This window comes from Dendropsophus ebraccatus, chromosome 2, assembly GCF_027789765.1.
Source record: "Dendropsophus ebraccatus isolate aDenEbr1 chromosome 2, aDenEbr1.pat, whole genome shotgun sequence".
Taxonomy (NCBI): Eukaryota; Metazoa; Chordata; class Amphibia; order Anura; family Hylidae; genus Dendropsophus; species Dendropsophus ebraccatus.
Genome location: NC_091455.1, coordinates 99,250,051 through 99,270,661, shown reverse-complemented (window position 1 = coordinate 99,270,661; position 20,611 = coordinate 99,250,051). Strand labels below are relative to the sequence as shown.

At 40.4% G+C, this 20,611-nt stretch overlaps 1 protein-coding gene and 1 non-coding gene across 2 annotated transcripts in view; both read left to right on the top strand.

Annotated features, from left to right (window-relative positions):
* The window catches only part of FARS2 (phenylalanyl-tRNA synthetase 2, mitochondrial), a 232,295-nt gene that overhangs the window by 36,998 nt on the left and 174,686 nt on the right, over nucleotides 1-20,611 (top strand). The gene's annotated exons all lie outside the window — the stretch shown is intronic.
* On the top strand, nucleotides 13,722-13,828 carry LOC138785025 (U6 spliceosomal RNA). The gene has a single exon (XR_011362014.1). It is a non-coding gene; the product is annotated as a U6 spliceosomal RNA (small nuclear RNA).

Here is a 20,611-nt window from a genome sequence, read left to right as displayed (position 1 = left end):
GTTAAAAGATTTTGAATGTGTCATAATGTAATGAAACACATCATATATCGAGTAAGGCTACGACTGAACAGTCTAAACACTATTCGTAAAATAATTTTTATTGAAGCCAGAGCTACATGGCAGACATTGTCAGGCTGTCAGCATCACTTCAGCAACATCACAACAATATGGCATTTTCTAAGTGTTGTTGCAGTCATGGAGAACTTCAGCATTGCTATGATAATGTTGGATGAACATATAGTATGTGTAGTCCCTAACAGATAAAACCCCAAGGTCCCAAAATGCATATTGTCCATATATTGATAAAGTTATTCCATCTAATGCGTGGTGCAACATGTCAAAAGTTTTTTTTTGTTTTGTGACAGTGCCTCCTTAAGTTTTTACAACCTCAGCTAAACATGGGAGGTGATGCTCTACTCAAGAAACCTGCATCAGCCAATCAGTGCTGCCGTGCACTGATTGGCTGATGGGGAGTGAGGGGAGCCGGGAAACTCACAGACAGCCGTGGCGCCGAGCAGGTAATGTATGCTCCAGGCTGCGGGGGGTTAAAGGGGCCGGGTCACACATCTGCAGAGGAATGAAGATTCGACTGCAGGTATGTGACCCCATAGACATTCACTATACCAGGATCTGCAGCAGATTTCGCTGCAAACTCGCAGCGTAAAAATCCGCTGTGGATCCGGTATGCGTGAAGATACCCTAAAAAGAGTTCCCTGGACAATCCCATTAAAAAGTTAGATAAGTTTCCTCTCTCTGAAATCTTGCGGAGAGTAACGGGTCGTGGCCGGTTTATTCCGAAATTATGTTATTTCCACATTTGGATTATGGCCTAACAGAGGTTACTGGTTTTACCCATCATGCGTAGCACTTTGGTCATTAAATACCTTTTTATAGGCCATCAGTTGAACCAGCTGATATTATTTGTCACTAAGTGGCAGGATTGCATTCTAATTACTGATAGATTTCAGCTGGTGTAATGACCTCTTGGCCTTTTGGCTATATTCACATGTACAGTAATGCAATGAAAATGCAATGTGAATGTATTATTTAATTGCAGTAATTGCTCATTTCATTGCATTACTTTATTGCATTTAATTGCCAGTCAGCCGCCCTTCATTGTGTTAATGAAACAAGTGCATGTGTGTGAACCAACCTTTTGCTCCTCTCCTCGTTGACATGTTCAATACTTTTTCTCTGAGTCATTTCTCATTATGGACATCTGTGGTTTAATTTCTTTGCCTATTTGGATTGGATGGGATGTTACAGACATCTGGTGAGAATTTCATGTCAAAAGTATGTAATATCTTCTTGCTGTATTATTATTTTTACTATTTACTTTAGCAAAAAATATATCCCCTTGTATTTCCTGTAGTAGCCAGGGCATCTTAATCAAGTAGTCAATGTGAAAAGTAAATAGCCAAGTTACAGGTACATATTTATTAAAAAAAAAAAAAAAAACATTCCCACTTTAGAAAGCAACTAAAATAAAATGCTTTGGTTCAATTACTCAATGACCTGCCGTATTCACCAAAACAATCGTGATGCCAAGTGAGGTAACTAATAAACCAGCAGCATGTGCAGGATCACAATTCTTTTTTTTATTCCACTTGTCAGAACTGCTAGCCCTCTTGAGCATGATTGCACTGTTTTATCACAGAGAGACTTCTGCTCAGCAGATAAAGAGCTCTGTTTTCACTGCACTTTTGGGAAATAAGAATGGCTGTTGGCAATTTCACTGTTGAAAAGCTAATGACTATAATATGCACCACTCCTCACTCTAAATGGCTGAAGGCCAAAGCCATTTTATTCAAAAATCATCAGCATTCGACATTTGCTGAACTGAAGATTTCTCGTTTTCATCTTCTACTAAATTACATTTTTCATATTGTGAAAAAATTATTATTGCGACAACTGTTTCTATAGACTGCTAAATGCCTTGACATTACGGCCACATGCACACGCCCCGTAGATCATGGATGCTACAGAGAGCGAAGCTGCGGCGGCCATCGGGAACTCCCGATGTCATGTATCATTATGACACCGGGAGCTTCAAACCTATTCAAATCTTCCCGCTAATGTAGTGACACAGCCATGTGGCTTTAGTTTCACAATACAGCTAAAAAGGTTTATTGTGAGAACAATAGAAAGTTACTGTCATTTAAAATAATGTCAAAAGATCTGTGACCTTCCCTAATCATTAGTGATAGGTGGGTGAAGCATACGACAGTGTACTTTACCCTTGCCTGCTGGCCATCCAATCCTGCTTATTGTAGGAGACCTGCCTCATAGACATATAAGATTATCTCCTGAAATAGGCCGATTGAGAGGCCAGCCGGAAAGTGAAGCAAGCAGACTTATCTTTCCATTACAGAGGGCGCAGCAACAATAGTATGATGTACAGTATACATTTTATTTTCTTGGTATCACACCCCTTCAGGCTTGATGGATGCTAAAAAGGAAAGCCTAGTTTAATTGCTAAACATATAAATTATGGTGAATGAAAAAATGTATGTAAAGATTACCTTTACATTATATAAGGTATCAAACAACAGATTGTTGTAAATGAAGCTACTGAATGAGTCTTCATTCAGGCCATACGAGACAGTAAAAGGTCGGATAGGGATAGTACCTGTGTGGGACCGTCCTTTAAAGGCAAGATGTAAGGTGGCATGCCCATGTACCTGATATACGGTGCACAAGCGGACAGTATGTCACCGACTGAACTTTTGACCTTTTATCTAACTCTCTAAAATAGATTAACTACTTTGCTGCTGAACAGACACGACTGTCAATACAGGAGCACAACTTTTTAAACCGTTTGGTGCTCCCGAAATCATAATAAATCATGATGCTGAGAGTTCTATAAAAGGTCAAGAGTTCAGTCCGTGACATACAGTAGCAGAGCACCATACATAGATCTAAAAGTGCAAGGTAATAGCATATTCTGGGCATAGTTGAAAACAAGTTGAAAACATGGGTCAAGACGTAAATACATAGGATATACCACACTAATTTTAGGCTGGGTTCATTCACACTTCATTCTTACAATCCTTTTTTTTAATTAATAATTAAAAAAAACTGATGCATTTGATTTATTATTTTTTTTTTTAATAATAGAAGTCACTGGAAAAACAAATCAAAATGTTTTTCATCTGTTTCATCGTTTTTGTTTTTTTTTTCAAAAATGGATAGAAAAAATGGATTGCAAAAAAGTAGGGTGAACCTGAAATTCATACATCTTTTGGTGGGTAGTCAGTACATGGAGTCCAAAGGATCATCCCTGGAAGGTAGCAAAGTGGCCCCACTCTCAGAATAGAGAAAGGTCCAGTGCTGGATTATGGAGAGCACAGAACATTGTTTTATAAGAGCCATAGCAGCCATTGACCTGTCCTGCTCATAGATTCCTTTGAAATGATCTGAGCTATCTAAAATTTATTTAGGGCTTCTGAAGGATTTTATGCGAAATACTGCCAGTATGTAAATGCCGGCCCCCTTTACCCGCCGTCCGGAGCATGATGTACCTGGTCCATACTCTGGCTGCATCTAAGGCTCCCAGAGGTTCTGCCTAACCAATCAGTAACTGTGATGGGGTTGTGCACTGAGTGGCTGACCGGGACCTACGGGACCAGGAGCATCAGATGCAGCCGGAGTGCGGAGCAGGTACAGTACTCTACCAGCTCTAGGCGACGGTGGGTTAAGGGGGGCCTAGATTTACATACTCGCAGTATGCAATCTCATTGAAAATGACAGTTTGGGATCTCGCTGTCAACTCGCAATGTGAAATCCCCTGTGGATCCGTTGTGTGTGAATCTAGCCTTAAAGGGAATCTTTTACTGGGTTTAAACTGCCTTATATGAGGGCAATGTAAACTAGTGAAACGTTGAACAGTAGTATATTACATAATTCTGTTCAGTCGTTTTGATATGGCTACAGATTGACAGCTTTCTGCTAATACACAGAATAAGCAGACCACTTCCAATCAGCATCAGAGAAAGCTAGTATTAATGAATATCGAGGACTACTGAGCACATGTACATAATGGAGAGAACTACCTATTGTCCTTTTGACTTAGGAGGATATCTCTGAGTCAGCTGCACAGAGCAATGTAAGTGATACATCACTCTGTTCAGCTTCTCTGTCACTAGTTTATACTACTCTTAAATAGGGCAGCATAAACCTACTGACAGTCTTTTTAAAGTTATATGTTTATCCCAGGCATATTTAAATTCAGTTACTGAGAATTTACCAACCACATCTGCTGGAAGTTTGTTCCATGCATCTACAACAGTAGTTGATTCTCTAAAACAATCTATTGGAACTATTTATTTTATGCTATGAATTTTTTCCTTCAGTTGGTTTCTTATCTTTTAATAGGGTGTGTGTAACATTTGGACACATATGGAGAAGAGGTAGATTGCCAACAGACATAAGTTACCAGAAAAAGCATTGTTTTTTTGTTTTTTATTCCCTATTTCTTCTTCAAAGAACTCTCCTAGTGATTGGAAGATGGTTAACCTTACTCCTGTACTCCTGAGTTTATTGTAACGATTAACCTTAATATAAAGTCTTGTTTGGATCTTTTCAGAGAATAGATAGTCAAGCAAATCTGATGTATGGTTATGGCTGCTATTACAACAGTGTAATCAGAAATAGCTTTGAATTCTACTTACTTTAGTTAATCACATAATATTTGTTTTATATCAGCACGATGCCCACATTTCATTCATGAGATCTTTGTTTTATAGTAGTTAGGTAATGTGAAGATTTTTGTAATGTAATTTAGGATTATTTATGAGCTGTAAAATAAAGATATGCAAGCATGCATTTACTTGCTAATATGAAAAATGAAATTAGTCAACATATTTGTTTGGAAATTAGACACTACGTTAATTATAGCATTACATTAATTATGTGTAAATCACCACTTTGTTGCTTATTAAACTAACATAACTGTTTGAAGTGTACATCTCTGTGGTAGGTTTCAAGCATGCAATTAATGTGACTCATTGGCATAATGCATTTTAGCAATTGGGCAATGTGTTGTGTGGAATTAATTATACATTATAATGTTAGTTGTGATGTCCCAATCATTGTGCACATTTAACTTTGAAAGGTGACCCCAAGTTTTTATGAAAAGTGAACTACTTAAAGGAAGGTGGCCATAAAGGAGCTAAAATGAGTTATAAAGCTCTTGTACAAGATTTTTTTTTACAACAAAGTTACAACAAAAAAGTTTCTAAAACGTTTATAGAAAAGTTTCAAAGTTCTTAAAATACCAAAACTTTTTAACACATTGGATTGCCTTCCATCGGCACCTTGCCATCATGCAGTGTGCTTATGGTGCCACCAAGCTAATAAACAACCTAATTGGTATACTCATCAGTAGGATGATGTAGGTAGGTATCTTTTACCAGCTATTTTATTTTATTGTTTTTGTTTAACTTGGGCATTATAGCCCTTGAGGAGTGTTTTCAGTGCCAAGGTAATGGCATGTGGCAAGAGTAGTACAGGATAATATTGTAAAAAGGAGGCAATGTAGAGACAGGTGCAGATAAGAAAGTGTATTATATTATTAACATGGCTAAAGAGCTCTGCCTTCTCTACATTCTCTGCCATACTGTGTAGTGAGGACAGTTCTCTGCTTTTAATGTGTAAAGTCTACTGTTACCTGCCCAGCACATCATAGAACAAACCAAGAGCCAGGCACGGAAATATGTCCAGCATCTGACCTCAGTATGCTACTGGTGAAGTAGACATTGATTCTATAAAAAGCCACTTTTAGAGTAAGGCTGCATTTACTATGCTAATTGTACCTGATTTATTACGTTGTATACTATACAACCACTTTTTACTGTATGCACTTAAAACTCACCTGTTATTAGGCAGCTTTACATGCTCCTTTACACACCTGTCGGGTAAAGCTGTCTGATGATAGGTACACTTTATTACCGCCCACATTATACTCTATATACTTTACTACCATATTACATATATGCTTTGCAGTTTTATTAGACTATATGCACTCTGTCATTATAATGCTGACTACACCCCATATAATAACACTAGTTACATTATCTAGTATAATACCACTTATTAAATTGTCTAGTACCCTAACATTAATATGCTGTATACTAGGGAATCCTTTTAGAAGTTGCACAGTTTTACAACCTTAGATAATCGACACAGCTTGGCACAGCTTCTGGGATGTTGGCCCAGTATCTTGGGATGCAGCACACCATTGTATTACAGTCTTTGCACTACCCTGTGCAATTTCCATAGAGCTGTGAATGTAGTTAGTAAGGCATACACATTGTGAGTTTCTTACAACATAGTTTCTTTGGTGCTCTACATAAACAGTGCAGAACAATACAGAAATTTCCCATCATAAAAAAGCCTGCATATGGCAGCTGCAGAACAAGAGCATTTAGAGCATTTTAGATGCTCCAGTCCTTAGAGTAATTGGCTCTTTCCAGTGCTCTTGGTGATGGTGTCTAAAGGTTACTACTAAGGGAGTTTGTGTTAGCCATTTTGCTGGCTAAAACTAGGTCCTTGCTTAATAATAGAAAGCTGCCTATCATACAGCTCCACTAGTAAGCTGGTAATATGTAAAAGTAAAGAAAAAGACACCAAAATAAAACCACTTTATTGCACCAAAAACTTCTACTATTCCCTCTATTAACGTAGTCCACCAAATTCAATGTAGCCCAGAAAAATAACAGGAAAGCTGCAGCGGGAGAAAAAGCAAACATAATATTAAAGGGGTTATCCAGCGCTACAAAAACATGGCCACTTTTTTCCAGAGACTGCACCGCTCTTGTCTCCAGCTTGGGCAAGGTTTTGCTGCTCAGTTCGATTGAATTGAATGGAGCTTAAATGCAAACCACATCTGAACTGGAGACAAGAGTCGTGTTGTCTCTGAAAGAAAGTGGCCATGTTTTTGTAGCACTGGAGAACACCTTTAAAGAATGTGTAATCAAAGCCTTGGTCCAGAGCAGGAGCTTGCTCTGCCTATTGCTTTATACAGTAAGCAGAGTTTCCAACTCAGGGGAAAAAGGTACACTAGATTATGGCACACAATCTCTGTGCATGGGGTTGTACTCCTTAATGTGGCATACCTTCTGCTCTTGGCTAGGAAACCCTATGCCTCACCACATACAGCATAAGCTATTGATTTATAAAGCATCTCTAGCTTACTTGTAAGCAGGGTCACAAATTCTTTGGGTCAGACACCCCAGAGCACCCCACTAAAAATCTGCTATTATCCCTGCTCCTGGGACAAGGTTCAGGGTATGTTCACACTGAATAGACCGGAATAGGAGAGTATTAAGCGAGGAACTGAAGAGGAAAGGCTGCTTGAAATTCCTTGCCTATTCAGCTCTGGCAGAATTTAAGCAGAATTCAAGCCCCATTGACTTCTATAGGATTCTTCTAGCTTAATCCACCCAAAGAGTTGATGCGTCAATTTTTGAGGCAGAAAGCGGATCCGCGGCGGAAAATTCGGCATGGTAGTTTCGCTGTGTAAACAACATATTGAAAATCCAATTAAGCGCATGTTAATGCTATGTTCATATTTAATGGGCGGAATTTGAAGCTGAATCTGTGGCTAATTTTGTCAGTGTTAACATACCCTTAGACAGAAATGTAACACAAACCAAAGTGACCCTCTACAGGTTCAGAAAAGCATCTGCTACTTCCAACATTAACAAGACACAAAAAAGTACTTAAAGCAGCTCTGTACCAAACATCTGCCCCTCCCCGACCGCTTGTACCTTCGGATAGCTACATTTAATCCAAGATCTGTCCTGGGGTCCATTCGGCAGGTGATGCAGTTCTGTGGCAAACTGGCGTGGCCTAGAGGGTCTGTGCCCTAGACCTGCAACGCCCCTCTGTCCCTCCACCCCACCCTCTTCACCATTAGAAACACCCCAGGTAGGATTTCTCCAAATCACCACTTGTCTGAACACTGCACATGTGCCTTAAAGATCCAGCACATGTGCAGTGCTCAGACAAATGTTTATTAGGGGAAATCCTGCCTGGGGCATTCCTTATGGTGAAGAGGGCGGGGAGGAGGGACAGAGAGGTGTCACAAGTCTAGGGCACAGACACTCTAGGCCATGACAATTTGACACAGGGCTGCAAGTTTAAAAGTTGTTTTTAAGGATATTAACTGCATCACTTGCTGAACAGACCCCAGGGCAGATCTTGGATTAAAAGCAGCTGTCCGAAGGTACGTGTGGTTTGGCAGGACAGATTGTGGGTACAGAGTCGCTTTAAGAGGTAAGTATTTGTATTTGTCGGATCTGAGTGTTCAAACTCTCACCAATCCAGAGAACAGGCTGGGAGAAGTGTGCATTGAATGTATTCTCTCCTGTTTTTGTGTCACCTGACCTTAATAAACCTCCAATTAAAGTCTGTCCAGGTTTTATAGATTGGTGAGCATCTGAAAAAAACTTAACTGATACAATCAGAAGTCAAAAGGAATTTTTATATATCATTAGAGTAATAGCTGCCACTGGTGTCATAAATATTACACCCTACTTAATTCGCAGAATAGCTGTGACTGTAGTGTGATGACCAGCTAACCCATTTAATTTTCTCTTTCTGTATGGTATAGTCAGTCTCTCAGCGTTTACCATTTCATTTGGTACATGAATTATACAATTGATTCACTAGTTCTGAAACTATAGTACTCAGCAATTTAGACCTGCTTGAAATAATTCTCTATAGAATAAAACTTACTCAAAATAATATAAAAAAGCATTTTAGGCATGTAAAGTGTAAGCTAAAATTATAATTTTGATGTATTGTTTTCTTTTTTTTCGAGGAGCTTAACTTTATTCTCCTTAGGGATTTCTTTGCTGTTAGATCACTAGATTCTCTTCAAGGAGCTATGGCTTCAGGCCTCTAGAATTTGATGTGAAATGGCAAGCTGTCAAATTTATTAGCTCCTGGGCTTGATTTGATCTTTCCAGTGGGTTGTTCTAAAGTTAACTGGTATATTATTTGATTTTTTTTCAAAATTTTCCAAACTTTGAAGTTTGGACTGGACAAATCCTGGACACCATGTGGCATAAAAAGTCAGACTTGATAGCCAGGTTTTTCTTTAAGCATTTTAACTATTCTGTGGCTGGTGTGTTGTGCTGCCAGTGTGCTGTTGAAGAGTTGCTGTGACTACTTTGGGTATGAGTAACCTTCTATGACTAATAGGCCAGCTGGAGGGCTTCTGCAATTACTAGGGCTAGGAATCAATTTCTAAAATAAATTTAAATGGAGTGGTTCAAGTAATAGTTGCACTAATAGATTGGCCCAAGGAGATATCTACACCTAGCCTACCACAGCCTAGACGTAAGTGGTTGCGGACTATTAATTTTACCTTTACTGCAATTAATAGAAGTAATTCGATTAATTCCCCTTGAAGGTTGCTCACGATTAAATTTTTTTTGAAAATCACAAATTTTCTTTTGCAGGTTGCCCGGACGCGCTCAAGGTGCACTGGACTGAAGGGCGCTGCAGGGAGCATGCCGTCGCCTACCCCATTGTGTACATGAAGGAGACTGTCAAAGTATATTCAGACTCTGTATAGTCTCCTCCATGTACACTGTGCTGACCCTGGTGCTGTTTATACTTAGTCATGGCCAAAATTTTTGAGAATGATACAAATATTAATTTTTACAAAGTCTACTGCTTCAGTTTTTAAAATGGCAATTTGCGTATACTCCAGAATGTTATAAAGAGTGATCAGCTTAACAGCAATTACTTGCAAAGTCAATGTTTGCCTTGAAAATGAACTTTATCCCCCAAAACACATTTCAACATCATTGCAGCCCTGCCTTAAAAGGACCAGCAAACATCGTTTCAGTGATTGTTCCATTAACACAGGTGCAGGTGTTGATGAGGACAGGGCTGGAGATCACTCTGTCATGATTAAATAAGAATGACACCACTGGACACTTTCAAAGGAGTCTAGTGCTCGGCATCATTGTTTCTCTTCTGTTAACCATGATTATCTCTAAAGAAACACATGCAGTCATCATTGCACTGCACAAAAATGGCCTAACAGGGAAGAGTATCGCAGCTAGAAAGATTGCACCTCAGTCAACAATCTATCGCATCATCAAGAACTTTAAGGAGAGAGGTTCCATTGTTGCCAAAAAGGCTCCAGGGCGCACAAGAAAGACCAGCAACCGACAGGACCGTCTCTTAAAAGTGTTTCAGCTGCGGGATCGGGCTACCAGTAGTGCAGAGCTTGCTCAGGAATGGCAGCAGGCAGGTGTGAGTGCATCTGCACGCACTGTGAGGCTGAGACTTTTGGAGCAAGGCCTGGTCTCAAGGAGGGCAGCAAAGAAGCCACTTCTCTCCAGAAAAAACATTAGGGACAAACTGATATTCTGTAAAAGGTTCAGGGAGTGGACTGCTGAGGACTGGGGTAAAGTCATTTTCTCCGATGAATCCCCTTTCCGATTGTTTGGTACATCTGGAAAACAGCTTATTCGAAGAAGACGAGGTGAGCGCTACCACCAGTCTTGTCTCATTCCAACTTTAAAGCATCCTGAAACCATTCATGTGTAGGGTTGCTTCTCAGCCAAGGGAATCGGCTCTCTCACAATCTTGCCTAAAAACACAGCCATGAATAAAGAATGGTACCAGAATGTCCTCCAAGAGCATCTTCTCCCAACTGTCCAAGAGCAGTTTGGCCACCAACAATGCCTTTTCCAGCATGATGGAGCACGTTGCCATATAGCAAACGTGATAACTAAATGGCTCAGGGAACAAAACAAAGAGATTATGGGTCCATGGCCTGGAAACTCCCCATATCTTAATCCTATTGACAACTTGTGGTCAATCATCAAGAGATGGGTGGACAAACAAAATCCAACAAATTATGACAAAATGCAAGCATTGATTGTGCAAGAATAGACTGCTATCAGTCAGGATTTGGTCCAGAAGTTGATTGAGAGCATGCCAGGGAGAATTGCAGAGGTCCTGAAGAAGAAGGGTCAACACTGCAAATATTGACTTGCTGTATTAACTCATTGTAACTGTCAATATAAGCTTTTGTTACTCATAATATGATTGCAATTATATTTTTGTATGTGATAAAAACATCTGACAAACACACATAAAAACCAGAGGGCAGCAGATCATGTGAAAATATATTTGTGCTATTCTCAAAACTTTTGACCCTGACTGTACACAGTATATAGTATATACAGCTACTGGCAGCTGGGGGGGGGGGGGGAGATTGTTACTGCAGGAAAGCGTAGGGATAAGTGCAGATAGGGATATATTTTGCAAAAAAAAAAAAAAATTGAGATTTTTTTTTATTTATTTTTTTGCAATATCGCCTTGCATTAGTTGGCTTTGAGCATGTTAGCTTTTGGTAATTTGTCCTTGTCAATCCCAGGTCTCCTACTACAATGAAGAGTAAAAAAGGAGTTGTGGCTCAGTGTCCATTACAACCTAAACAATAACATTATTTCATTTTATCATTTATCCTGCACAGTGAACCCGATAAAAAAAAAAAAAAATTCTAGGATTGCTGTATTTTGTTAATCCGTCCTCCCCCAAAAAGGGTGAAAAATAAAAGTTAGGGTGCGTTCACACCTACCGCATCCGCAGCTTATTTTTCCGTGGATATCCGCAGGTCTGGTAGTGCAGATTTCAACCTGCGAGAAATCCTCGTATGTGTGCGTTTTGCGGTTTTTCTGCATCAAGTTTTCGCAACTGAAATGTCAGTTTAAAATGTCTCTCATTCTAAACGGACATTTCAGTTGCGATAAACTTGCTGCAGAAAAACCGCAAAACGCACACATACGCGGATTTCTCGCAGGTTGAAATCTGCACCACCAGACCTGCGGATTTCCGCGGAAAAATAAGCTGCGGATGCGGTAGGTGTGAACGCACCCTAATAAAGTATTTTTTACAAGATGGCACCCATAAAAAATACTACTTGTCCTACAAAAAAATAAACCATCATATGGCTGCGTTGATGGTTACGCCACTTGGAAGGCGACCATGGAAAAACGAAAAAAATTATTTTGGCTTTAAGGCCCAGAATATGTCCAGTGTAAACACAAAGTAGCAAATAAAGGGGAGGAAGTCACCTTAATTTTTTTTTTTTAAAACAACCCCCTTTTCATAAAACTTTGATTTACATAAAGTAACACATTTGAAGCCTGGACTAGATTCTTTGTTAGGTTTAAACATCAATAATGCATTTTGAGGCTTTTTTTGCCTTTTTGTCATATTTATATATTAATTAAAGGAGGTTGTCTGAGAAATTAAAAATTATTTGTGTATTCTTCTAGAGGTGACCAGTGCTGGTGGCAGAGGAAGGGTTTTGGTTAATAAAAGAGAAGATGGCATGAGAATGCTTCTAAAGGTGGCCAGCACTGGTGGTAAATTCCTCCGCTTTACTGATGCATGGCTTGTCCTGTACAGGTTGTATTATAAAAAGGAACACAACAGCGGCACTGATAAAATGTGTATACATGTATATATTTTGCTATATATGGGTATTGTGCTCTGCCTGCACAACAACAAAAGAACAGCAGCTTTCTTAACATAAATCCTAATAGCCTCTTATCCATCAATAGTTCCTGGATAGTCACATAAAATAAATAAATAAATAAATATATATATGTATGTAGTTTGTAATTTTAAAAAATATCATTTTCTTATACATTTCTTTTAATGTATGATGCAGGGCACAAACATTATCTTTATAGTGTCTGTCACATCTTTAACAATTATTATTGAAGTCAGATTCAAACATGAAGTTTTTTAATGCAGCCCCAACAAATTGAATTTTTTTTTAAACGAAAGTGCCCAAAACATGTTATTCCTAACTAATGTGGCATGGACATCTGGTGTGAGACTTCTGTCCCATATGGTGCATTAAATTACGGCTTAATAATGGAGTTCTCTTAACTGTTTGTTGTTAGTTGACAAAAAGGCAACAGATAGAAGTGATAATGTTCTTGTTACTGCCACAATGTAGGTTACCAAATTCTTTGTATGGTCTATGTCGGTAAAGTGTGAATTTATAGAGCTTAGTGTTAATTTACCCTCGCATTATTAAAGTGCTTCACATTTATTCACTAAATAACACACATTACAAAGTTATACAACTTTGTAATGTGTGTTATTCAAGTGAATGGCCCCCTTGTCCGTGTTCACCCCACCCCCAGAAGTGTGGTGCATTATACTAACATAATAATTATCAAAAGCAGCAGAGTTATCAAAGTGTATTAGGCTTATTTTTATGTATCTCAAGACTACTCCAAGTTTGGACCAAATATTAGTCGACTTATTTCAAACCAGAACCATGTGCTATTTTTTCTGTATTTTTGAAGCAAGACTTTAGCCTCCTTTCATACAAAATGTGATGTATATGTCTAATATTATCCAATATTTCCTATATTGCATATTATGTTCTGTATCTGTTGGTTAAAGTCAGTCATTACACTGAATTGCATTTATAATCCAAATTCAAAGTCCACAAAGCACCAATCATTCCCAGGGTGTACATATACATATACCTTAGCGAAACACTGTTAAAGCTATAAGATTCTTATACATATATATTTCCTTTGTTTACGAACATTCTTCTAAATGTAACAATACAAGATAAAAAATGTCTAGGGTGCTTCCTCCCTTCTTCCTGTATGTGGCCATGGGGGAGCGAAAGTTACATCAAGAAATCATCATGTGCTGTGCTGGTGCTCGCTTCGGCAGCACATGTACTGAAATTGGAACGATACAGAGAAGATTAGCATGGCCCCTGTGCAAGGATGACACGCAAATTCGTGAAGCGTTCCATGTAAAAAAAAAAAACCGTGCTGTGCTCTTTCTATACATAGATTCATATCAATACAAAGACTTACATAGCAGGCCATGTGCGCTTGGCTACTCTACCATAAAGCTCCTTCCAATGGGTATCCCTAATTCCAGCTACTGTCCCCCCCTTTCCCACCAATGATCTTACTGTAGGTAGGTAATAAATAGTAAATGTGGGAAATACTCTATAAATTAGAATTGTATGCATTAAAAACTGTAGTCAGTTTATTCTATTAAACCATTTGCTTGCATCCTGTACCCTTATGTCATAGGGAAATTAACTCAGAATAGCAATTAGGCTTAGGAATTTACAGCATAAATGTTTACTTTGGTTTCAGTTGTTTTCCACTGCTGTATAAACAGATTTAGACAGTCTCATTCAGGCTATTGATCATTATTTAGCAAACCTTCCTTCTCTAGGGTCAAGGAGTGAACTTTAAATGGAAAGCAATCAGCAACTGCTGAAATCAATTTAATTATTTTATTCTGCCTTCCAGCAAATGACAGAATGAGGAATAAAAGAAAAGGAGGGATTCTCCTGAGAAGCCACTTAGAATGCACACTCTGAAATGCTGTAAATTAAATGCCAAAAAGATTCAAGAAATTTGACATAACCTTCTAGCATTTATCTTTTTTCAACAGTCTGCTCCCTTGTAGTATTAAATGCTTAAATTTATTATAATTATATAATCAAAATTGGAATTCAAGCATAGGGGGTCATTTTTATACTTGTCTTAATAAATGCCATGCCAGTAATTGCTTTGCAGCTTAGTAACCCTTGTGTATTTACATTTTCACAAATTAGTTTTTTTAGCTTAATTTTCTCTAAAAATAAACTTTTCTTAGATGAGTTGTTATAGGTTGGACAAAAGGAATATAGGTTAGTTACTGACGGCAATCTGGACTTGAATAATATTTGCTTTGTTTCCTGCTTTTCATAGGCTAGATAAAGACACAAAGGTTCATTGACAATTACACAAATTGTACATAGTGTTATATTGTAAAAAAAAAAAAATCACTAGTGGGTGGACCAAGTATTACAAAAAGTGATTATTAATCTAATTGTTTTGAAAAAGGGAAATTACTATTTGAGTGGTTGACAATGTGAACTCCCATATGCATCAATAGAAAAAAACTAAGCACCCTAGCTGCCTAGTGCATTTGTACATCCATCAAAAAAGTAAAGAGATTAACACCTTAGATTGAATGCATCACTTGTATTTTTTGTATTGATCAGTCATATAATGAAAATGTTGCTTTTTTAAATTTGTTTCTAATTTCTGATTGTAAATAAAATTCTAATACATTTTTATCGGGGACAGCCATCTTGCCTGAGCTGTTTCTAACAGCATTTAGAGATTTGCTTTACAGCAAGCCCCATGGATATAGATACAGTGGTCGTCACTGCACCTGCGCGGGATCGGCGTTCAACGGTGCACATTGGCGCTTGTACATAGAAGAGGAGCTGAAAGAGAAGTTAGAGAAAATTATACTTAATCCCTTAATAATTCAGTGGACTTGTGACTGGCTGAAGGGTGGATATCAGGAGGTTGTTTTTGAGGCTATGTTCACACTACGTATATTTGAGGCTGTATGTTTGAGGCTGTATAGCAACCAAAACAAGGAGTGGATTGAAAACACAGAAAGGCTCTATTCACATAATGCTGTAATTGAGTGGATGGCCGCCATTTAATGGCAAATATTTGCTGTTATTTTAAAACAACGGCTGTTGTATTGAAATAATGGAAGTTATTTACTGTTATATGGCGGCCATCCACTCAATTTCAACATTGTGTGGACAGAGCCTTTCTGTGTTTTCAATCCACTCCTGGTTTTGGTTGCTATGAGGACCTGACATGAGAACCAAATACAGCCTCAAATATACATAGTGTGAACCCAGCCTACTGGTGTATATTCCAAGCAGAGGCTGGTTACCACACAGGTCCTGTTCTTTTTTAATATGTTTGTTAATGACTTAGGAGAAGGTTTGGTAGGTAAGGTTTGTCTGTTTGCTGACGACACGAAACTGTGCAATACGGTTGATATTTCTGGAGGTGTCAGTAATATGGAAAATGATTTAGCTTTGCTAGATAAGTGGTCTAAACTGGAAACTGCAGTTCAATGTTTCCAAATGTAAAATAATGCATGTGTCAACTCTTTAGGCGGAAGGCAAATTTTGTTTGACAATACCATTGAGTCTATGGGACTAGGTAAATAGCAAGAATGGAATGAATTGTTAGTCTCCGGAAAGGGGCGGTGATTCAGCAAGTATTTTACCTGGGAGGAATACCCCTTTCAGTATATGATAGTTTTTTGTTTTGATCTGTTTTAGGTGTTTTTTTTTTTCTTTTTTTTAATTACGACAATAAAAAGCTAAATCTGCAGAATAAGTATCTTGCTAAGTAGGAATGAAATGAGGGGACAGCTGAAAATTCTGCATGCAAAGAAAAGATTGGGGTGTCCTCACCATTGCAAGTATTGTTGAGCTTGCGGGTGGAGGGTTGGAGATTATTTATAGCTGTACCTTTTATATTTTGAGTAAAACCAGGCCCTAACACTAAGGGTGGTATTACACGGGCCGAGCAGGGCCCGATAATACCTGTAAACGAGCAGCGATCTGCTAAATCGTTGCTCGTTTACTGGACCTATTACACGGCCCGATAATCGTTTGACAAGAGCTGCAAGGACATCGTTACCGATGTCCTTGCAGCCCTTGCTAAACTGGCATACATTACCCATCCACGTTCCAGGGCTGCTCCTGCGTCCTCTTCTCCCGGGGGTCCCGCGCGCTCTCTAGCGTCACAGCGGCCTGTCAGCTGGTAGGCCGCTCAGCCAATCACAGGCCGGGACCGCCGCGGCCTGTGATTGGCTGAGCGGCCTATCAGCTGACAGGCCTCTGTGACGCTAGAGCGCGCGCGGGACGCAAGGAGAAGCGGACGGCAGGAGCAGCCCTGGAACGTGGATGGGTAATGTATATCGTTAGTCGCCGGCCACGCACCGCTATTACACGCAGCGGTGCGCGGTCGGCGCCCGACGAAAATAGGTTCTAAATTATATCAACGATCAGCCGATGATCGTTGTCATTGGCTGATCGTTGTATTTATTACACGGAGCGATAATCGGCCGAATCGGGCCAATTCGGCCGATTATCGTTCCGTGTAATACCACCCTAACTTTTTCTGCGTAATGGATAGAAAAAACAGGGATAAAGCTTTGCAGTTTATTGTTTACGCTCCTTTCAAATTAGTATACTTTTTTGAACTAAGATCAACTATCACCATGACTACTGTTTTTTCAGGTTCTGTACATAATATTTGCCTTTGAACTCAAGTATGTTTTCTAGTGTTTTTGTTTTCTTTCCTGTGGCCATGTTGAATACATGTGTTTATGTGCTTTTGTAAGGTTGAAAGCAGAAAGCTGAAAAAGATGTTTCTTATCTTTGCCACATATAAAAATTTGCTTTGTGATATAGGTTTTAGGCTCTTATTGAATAGAATGTGCTCAACAAATTACTGGAAGGGAAGGTTGCCATTAGGGAATTACTTATTTGTTCAAGTAGTATTGTATTTACAATTAAATAAAACCTTATGTCAGGTGGCAGGACATATCTTTACACTAAAGTAAAAATGGAAAACAAATTCGTATTTAAAAAATATGCTTTTTCACTATTCTCTATAGTCTTTTATATTAAAAAGTGGCCTGTGGCTTACAAGCAGTTGCGAACCTCAGCATTGCTTATAACTGGGGCTGACAGAAAAAAACAACCATGACAAGTTACTGTTGTCAGAATGACAGTTGTGCTAGTTCTAGTTAGGCCCAGCAGCTCTGACACAAAGCCTGCATGTACCAGTGATCACTTAATCTGTCATGTGATTGCCGGGGCTTGACTGTGACTTTAACTACTGTACAGTAGAAGCAAGGACTCTGGAGTCAGCATTGCAGCCATCCATCATGCAAGTGACCACGTGTATGTACATTATTTTGGCTATCTTGCCTTGCTCATGCGTAAGAAATACAAAACAGCTGAAATGTCGCACTTGCTGGTAGACACAATAAAGAACACGGCTTAACCCCTTAACGACATCGGGCGCAAGTATACGCCCCCGCAGGGTGGGCTTTAACGCAAACGGACGTATACTTACGCCCGATGTTTCCCCGATCGCTGTGTGTTCACACACAGCGGTCGGGGAAGATGGCCTGCTATGATGTATAGCAGGCCATCTCTGCTCGTCGGCACGGGGGGTGATTAACCCCTCCCATGCCGACGATCGCTGCTATATGCTGATCAATACAGATGAGCATATAGCAGCTGAAAAGAGCTTTCCGGGTCATCGGTGACCCGGAAAGCAATGGCGATTAGTGTTGTCTGAGATAGCACCAATCGCCATTAGTCTCCTGTGTAAAGATGGCGCCGATGCCACCCCCACGATCGCCGTGATAGGCCGGCCCATCACGGCGATCATACTGTGAAAAAACAGTTTTGCCGGGTTCTGCGCCCCTCAGCTAGGTAGCTGAGGGGTGCAGAACAGGTGTGTGTGGTGCAGGTGTACTATACTCACCTGATCTGGGCGTCCGGAGCGACGATCTGCGGTCCGCGCCGTCCTCGCGTCTTCGTTCGTTCCGAGTTCGGTCGTCCAGCGTCGGAAATCTTCGGAAACGCTCGGGTCCTCGGGTTCGGTGGGCCTCGGCAATCTCCAGCAGCGTCGCTCTACTGCCCCCTAGCGGCTGATCAGTGAATATCATTCACTGATCAGTTGCTTTGGGTTATTTTTTTTTGCGCCCTAACGCCGCTGAGTGCTGATCAGCATCGCACGTAAGTGCGCCGCTGATCGGCAACTCCTCCTTTTTGGCGTAGGGGCGTTTTTTCCCCCTATATTCTACCGCCACTGTCTGCTGAGAAGTGCCGCACATAAGTGCGGCATTTATCAGCAGCTCCTTTGTTGGCGTAGGGATATTTTTTCTTACTGTCAAAAAAACACGTAAAAAACACTACACTACACACACTACATGGAATAAAGTTTTACACTACACCACTACACATTTACATAAGCCATATACCAATACCCGTATAAAGATGGCCCCCAGGGTGTTTTCGGCGTCAGACGCATACGTTATTATTGCCTCCGACACCGAAACAGCCAGTGAGGATGAATGGGGGGATCCTTCGTTCCTCCATTCATCCTCATAGTCCTCATCATCCAGTGACGTGTCTGGGGGTAGCGTAGCGTACGCTGCCCCCCAGACACGTCTTTTCCGCCAGTACCGTCCCAATAAGAGATGACGGTATGGCGTGAAATTCTACAAACTCTGTGAGAGTACCTCAGAGTACACTTACAGATTTAGGGTACGTGCACACTGCGGAATGGCGAAGGATAACCCTTTGTGCATTCCGCAGCTGACGTCCACCGGCGGACTGATGGAGGCGCGCATCTCCGCCCATGTCATAGACTCCATTCTATGACTGGGGCATTCCGTTGTCCGTCCAAAGAATGAACACGTTCATTGTTTGGACAGAGGGCGGAATCCGCCCGTGCATAGAATAGAGTGTGACACTGTCGGAGACGCGCGCCTCCATCAGTACGCCTGTGGGTGCCAGCTGCGGAATGCACAAAGGGTTATCCTTCGCCATTCCGCAGTGTGCACGTACCCTTAGAGTGTATGAAGGAAGGGACACCCGAATCCAGCCCCCAGATGCCCCCCCCCCCATCCTTGGAGTTAGTGGGGAGATCATTTGGGAACTGATCTTCCCACTGCTGGATAAAGGTTACCACCTGTACGGGGATAACTTGGCGTAACAGGGGGATCAGGAAGGACACCATTTTCCAGTGTGACACCTGTCCTGATCACCCCGGCCTCTGCACACAGATTCTCTTCAAGGCGTACCACACGTCATTGGGGTTCTACATTTTCTAAATTCTGTCCCTTATTCCTATTCCAGAGGTCACGTTGATCCAGGGATTATTCTGATTGCCAATATGGAGTCGGGAAGGAATTTTTCCCCTGTGATGAGGTTTTTTTTTGCCTTCCTCTGGATCAACACAGGTTGAATTTGATGGACACCTGTCATTTTCAACCTTATAAACTAATAATTGGCCTAATACCCCCAAATAAATCAGAATTGTCCCTTTTCCCCAGCTAAATAGATATGGCCGCCATTCCTATTAGAGGATACCATGATGCAATTACAAAGCCTCTGTGCGGCCAGGACAGTAGAAACCCCCCACAAGTGACCCCATTCTGGAAACTACACCCCTTAAGGAATCTAACGAGGGGGACATTGGGGATATGGCCCCCTGGTGACGGGCACATTTGTGGTGTGAAAATGAAAAAAATTGTATTTTTTATTTTCACGGCACATGTTCCACATATGTGCCCGTCACCAGTGGGGTCCATATGCTCACTGTACCCCTTGTTGGATTCCTTATGGGGTGTAGTTTCCAGAATGGGGTCACTTATGGGGGCTTTCTACTGTCCTGGCAGCACAGGAGCTTTTTAATTGCGACATGGCCTCCATCCTCTATTCCAGCCTCTAAATGGCGCTCTGTCCCTTTGGTGGCTTGCCCTGTGCCCATATGGCACATTATGCCCACATGTGGGGTATTTTCGTACCCAGGGGAAATTACCCTACACGTTTTGTGTTCATTTCTTTTTTAACCCCCTGTGGAAAAGGAAAAAATCAAGGCTAGACCAACATTTAGTGTAAAAAATTTTTAATTTTTACACTAAATCATTGATCTCTTCTTGATTTTTTCATTTTCACAAGGGGTTAAAA